The sequence below is a fragment of the Populus trichocarpa genome, chromosome 5 (assembly GCF_000002775.5).
Source record: "Populus trichocarpa isolate Nisqually-1 chromosome 5, P.trichocarpa_v4.1, whole genome shotgun sequence".
Lineage (NCBI taxonomy): Eukaryota > Viridiplantae > Streptophyta > Magnoliopsida > Malpighiales > Salicaceae > Populus > Populus trichocarpa.
In genome coordinates, this window is record NC_037289.2 from 24944246 (window position 1) to 24950272 (window position 6027).

Genomic DNA, 6027 nt, shown 5'->3' on the forward strand with positions numbered 1-6027 from the left:
TTCAAGCCTCCGTATTTATATATACACAAGTAAAAGAGTGTTTTTCTTTTATTATGATATTTTTTTAGGTATCATTAAGTGTAAATAGAAACTAAGGTTTTTTTTTTCAAGCGTTTTTAAGAAAATAAAATAAAAAATTATAAATTTTTTTAATACTGATTCAAAATTTAAACTTAAAGAATTAAGGGGAAAAAACAGATTTTTTTAACAACCAGGCCAACTCTTCAGGTTGTTGTGGTTGTTTTTTTTTTTTTTTTTTTCCTTTCAGAATTATTTTACTATGGTTATTGAATTAGTTCTTTTTATTTTCTTTTATATTATTGGTTCTAACAATATTTAATATAATATTCCAAAAAAAATAAACAAATACAATTCTTGCTTCTCCTCGATCTTCTTCTTCTTCTTCTTCTTCTGATTTAATGTGCGACTTTGTGTATTTTCCTTTATGAAAAGATGGTTTTTGTTGGAGAGAAATTTCTAAACGGTGTTCTTAAGAAGGCAAATAAAACAATACTTTTTATCACCTAAAAATACATTAAAAGGAATTTAGCATTCTAAAAATAAAATATCATGTTGTAAAAAAATAAAAAATAAAAACTTTCTTTTTAGAACAAAGGTCCATTAATGCAAATGACATAACAATTAACTCATACTAGCTATCTAACAATTAACTAAAATAAAATATTTTTCAAAAAGCACCGCCTATGCAGATTATTTCAATATATTTTCTTACATAAAAAATTAAAAGTATAAATTAAAAAGTTAATACAAGCATTTAATTAAAAAAACAATAATTATTTATATAAATAAATAAATAAAATAATTAACAATAACCAAAAGAAAATTGAAAAAAATAAAAAATGAATGTAGATTAAGATATTCAATCAAATAAAATAAGACATTTACCTTGTTGTATTTGTTGAATTTATTTATTTAAATCAATAAAAGATAAATTCACACTCTAAAAAAACTCAGGTTGTGTTCTTATTAATGGTTGCATTAGGCATAGGATTAGTTTGGTGTGATTATTTTTTGTTTGGTTTGGTTTTTATTTTAAAAAAGGTAATCAAACTGATTTTTTTTATAAAAAAAACGAAACCGGTTTAAACTGACCGGTTTCTGTTCGGTTCGGTTTTTTAGGACAAAAACCGGTTCAAGCTGGTTTGGCTTGGTTTGGGTTCGGTTTGGTTTTTTCGGTTTTAGGCTTATAAAACCGAAATCGAACCGAACCGGTCAGTTTTTTCAAAATTTTAATCAATCTTGTTTTACGATTCAGTTTTTTCAGTTATTTTTTTAAAATTTTTTTAATTTAATCAATTTTTTAATTTTTTTACTCATCATTAAAGGTAGCATCAGCCCCCAACAGGACAAATTCAAGCATATACCGTGAATTTGTATGTGATTGTAATTTTGCCTACACAAGTAAACTTGTCATTTATTTGGTTCTTCTCTGTTTGCTAAATTCTAGTAAACTTGAGTTAGGTATATTTAATATTATTATAAATATTATTATTTTTATTTTTATTAATATAATTATTAATAAATTTAAAAATAAAATTATTACTATTAAAAAAATCATAAATTTGATTTAAAAATTATTAAAAACTATAAGACTTTGAAAAAAAAGCCAAAAAAATAAAGAAATTAAAAATAGAAGGACTAAATTAAAAAGTATCATGGGTCTGGCATGCTTGCCAAAGCCATAAGTGCCTAACTTTGTTTTTTTTTTTTTAATTTTTCAGTTTAAAAAAAATGCATTATTTGTGTATATTTTTTCAAATAAATTTTTGGTTTATGTTTTGGTACGTATAATTCATCTGTGGTTTTTTTTTTAATTTTATATACATCAATTTTTTTTAATATTGTTTTTTTGTAAGATTTTTCATGTATGCAGCCTTGCATTGTTTTTTTTTAATTATTGTTCAATAAGTTTTATATGTGTGTCGGTTTCTATTATAAATTTTATATGTTTTTCTATTACAAATTTATTTTGATAGAGAAATTTATTAAACATAACCAGGTAAATTACCCGTGTTGCGATGTAAGATATCTTGATCTTTGTTTTTCACTTGGTTCTCTCAATTTCAATTCTCTTTATTGTTAATATTTTTTTTCATTACTTTACACAATAATTAGATGCGTGCATAGTTTTTTCGATTTACATCTAGAAAAGCTCTCTCTCTCTCTCTCTCTCTATATATATATATATATATATATATATATATATATATATATATATATATATATATATATCCAGAATCTGGTGGAGGAGGAAACTATTTGGTTAATGCTTGCCTAAGAAAGTTTAAAGGCTTTAAATGCTTTTATGTTGCTTTCTCTTGGGAGAAAAATTTATCTTTTAAGACGAGCGTTTGAGGTATGTATCATACTCATTTTATACTACCAGTCTAGATACATAGATGGACATATAAAATATTTTTACAGATACTTAACTAAGTTATTTAGATATTTGCAATAACAAGGAGTTGACAAACATTTATTAGTCTTCACTTGCTAACAATTATTGGGACTTTATTTCTCACTCGAAACTTGGGCTTCTATACTATTTTTGTTCATCATGCCACTTTTTGTTTTGAATTGCTTAAACAATGTCTATGTTAGATTAATGCCTTTTTATATTTTACAATTTGATTCTTATATAAAATTCGAGATAGTTTAAGCAAATATTTAAATTTTACTTATTTGTTGCTTGAAAACCAAATTGTATATCTTTTAATGCTATCAGCTCTTGATTACATATATTAGAAAGTGTTTTTGTTCATCATGCCACCTTTTGTTTTAAATTGCTTAAACAATGTCTATGTTAGATTAATGTCCTTTTACATTTTACAATTTGATTCTTATATAAAATTCGAGATAGTTTAAGCAAGTTTTTAAATTTTACTTATTTGTTGCTTGAAAACCAAATTATATATCTTTTAATGCTATCAGCTCTTGATTACATATTTAGAAAGCGTTTTTCTTTTCTTGTAATTGTTTTACAATTAAAAACAGTACATGTTTTTAAAAATAACTCGTGGCAACGCGCGGTTAACCTATGTATTTGTAAAGTAAACATAACTAAAGCGTGCCTAACTTCACCAACACTAATCATAAGAAGTTTAGCATCATCATCATGCTTCACTACTGGTAAGGAAACCCATTTGTTATATATTGTATGAACGTGCTATATTTATAGCTTACCAAAGTTGACAAGTCCTCACATGGCGAGATATCAAGGAACAAAAAAATGTGCTGGACGGTTCCTGTCGCCAAACTTTCGATCATCGAACATGTATTTGATATTTGTTATCCATGGCTTAGTAGGAGAACTTTTAGAAGATATCAACTATGATCGAAACATTTTTGTCCTTTTTAATGCAATTTCTGAAACTGTTTTGACATCACATGATTTGGATACTATTGGTTCTCCAATAAGTACTCTTGGTTTGGTCATCTTCATATACTTCACTCTGGTTCTAGACATCGTGATTCTGGAAATGAATGGGTGCTGCCAATTGTGCTAACTGCTTCCTACCAAGATTGATACAAGTTCCATGGAGATAAATGTTTGTTTATTGAAAAGCCTTCCTCTTTAAAAATGTATACAAGTTGATGTTTTTTTGCTTCATTAGCTGCCTCAGCCTCTGCAAGTAGGAGGTTAGTTTCTTCAATGTCCCCCGGCTCTAGAGCAGCAAATCTTTCAGCTGTGGCAGCACCAGCAATTAAAAGCAGCCTTTGGAATCTAGTCATTGCAGCCTCCTTTTCCTTGGATAATATCAGTCCCTCGGTAGTTTGCAATCTGTTAGCAGTGTCTTTAATATCTTCCTCAAGCTTTTGAAGCTCTAAAGTGGCCTTTTCCAAGTCAATCTGCAAACAATTTCAACACTCAATGACTTTGACTCAGCAGCTATTCGTACAGCTTCCTTGAAGTTTCTCGCTTCAGCAGTAACTTTCTTTTTGTTGGGCTATTTCCAGAACTCAATCACACACAATTTACGTGGTTCGGCAACTTGCCTACTCCACGGAGCTACTGGTTTGTATTAATCAAGCTTAGAAACAATACAAACAACAAAACAAGGAGGAGGAGAAAATCTTCTCTACTCAACTCAAGCTCTCTCTCTCACGTTTTTCTCTCTGTGTTTTCACTCTTCTCTGCGTTCTTCACACACCAACACTACAGCTCTTCACTGAGCATACATATATATTAAGCTAGGAGTGAAGGGCATAAATCATGCCATGATTTATGCCCACCGTTTGCCTCCACTTGTGCTAAGTGGAGATTAGGTATTCCCACTAAGCACATAGTGGAGGTGGGACATTGCTTGTCTCCAAATAGCTAACAATCTCCCACTTGGAGACAAACAATGAAATCATCATTTATCCTTGAAGACCAACTGAAGTTTTACACAACTTCAGTTTATCAAGTGTAACTCCTTTGGTTAACATGTCAGCTGGATTCTTGCTTCCACAGACCTTTTCTAGCATCAGTTGTTCATCGTCTAGCAATTGTCGGATGAAGTGATATTTGATCTGAATATGCTTCGTCCTGGAGTGAAATGCTGGATTCTTGGCAAGGAAGATTGCACTCTGACTGTCGCTATACAAAGTACCTTTTCCATTCAACTTGCCCAATTCCTTCAGGAAACTCTGTAACCATACTATCTCTTTTGCAGATTCTGAGACTGCAACATATTCAGCTTCTGTTGTTGAAAGAGCGACAATCTTTTGCAAGGTAGAACTCCAGGAAACAGCAGTACCTCCTAGAGTATACACATATCCTGTAGTGCTCTTTCTGCTATCAACATCTCCTGCTAGATCAGCGTCTACAAAACCTTCAAGTTTCAAACCACCAGCTGTGAAGGTAAGACATGTCTCTGATGAACCTTTTAAGTACCTCATGATCCATTTGACCGCCTCCCAATGCTGCTTTCCAGGATTGCTCATATATCGGCTTACAACTCCCACTGCATGGGCAATGTCTGGTCTGGTACAGACCATAGCATACATCAAAGAGCCGATAGCTGAGGCGTATGGAATCTTATCCATGTATCCACTTTCTAGCTCAGTTTTTGGTGACTGATCTTTGCTGAGCTTGAAATGATTCCCCAGAGGTGTACTTACTGGTTTAGCATTATCCATACTAAACCTGCTGAGAACCTTCTTGACATACTCTGTTTGTGAGAGCTTTAGTATGCCTTTGTCTTTATCTCTGATGATTCTCATGCCAAGTATTTGTTTAGCAGCTCCCAGATCCTTCATTTCAAACTGTTTTGACAATTGTTGTTTCAGCTTGTCAATCTCCTCAATGCTGGATCCTGCAATCAACATATCATCCACATATAATAGTAGAATGATGTAGGAGTTGTCAAAATGTTTGACATAGCAACAATGATCAGCCTGGCATCTTGTGTATCCCGAACTACACATGAAGTTGTCAAACTTCTTGTACCACTGTCTTGGAGCTTGCTTCAAGCCGTATAAGCTTTTCTTTAGCTTGCAGACTTGTTTCTCCTTTCCTTGTATTTCAAACCCCTCTGGCTGTTGCATGTAAATGTCTTCCTCCAATTCTCCATGAAGAAAGGCTGTTTTTACATCTAATTGTTCAAGATGTAAATTCTCTGCTGCTACTATCCCCAGAACAACTCTGATTGTTGTGAGCTTCACAACTGGAGAAAATATCTCAGAGTAGTCAATCCCTTTCTTTTGTTGAAACCCTTTTACAACAAGTCTTGCCTTGAACCGTTTGCTTCCGTCATGCTCAGTCTTTACTCTGTAAACCCACTTGTTTTGCAAAGCCTTCTTTCCTTCAGGCAGTGTGGTTAGCTCCCAAGTCTTGTTCTTCAGCAACGAACTCATCTCATCCTTCATGGCTAACTCCCACTTGCTTGAGTTTCCATCTTGTAAGGATTCTTCATAACTTAGCGGCTCACCACCATCTGTCAGCAAAATATAATTCAGTAGAAGTGTGAACCGTTGTAGGGGCTTTACAGTCCTTGAAGACCTGCGAACATAAACAATTGGTTC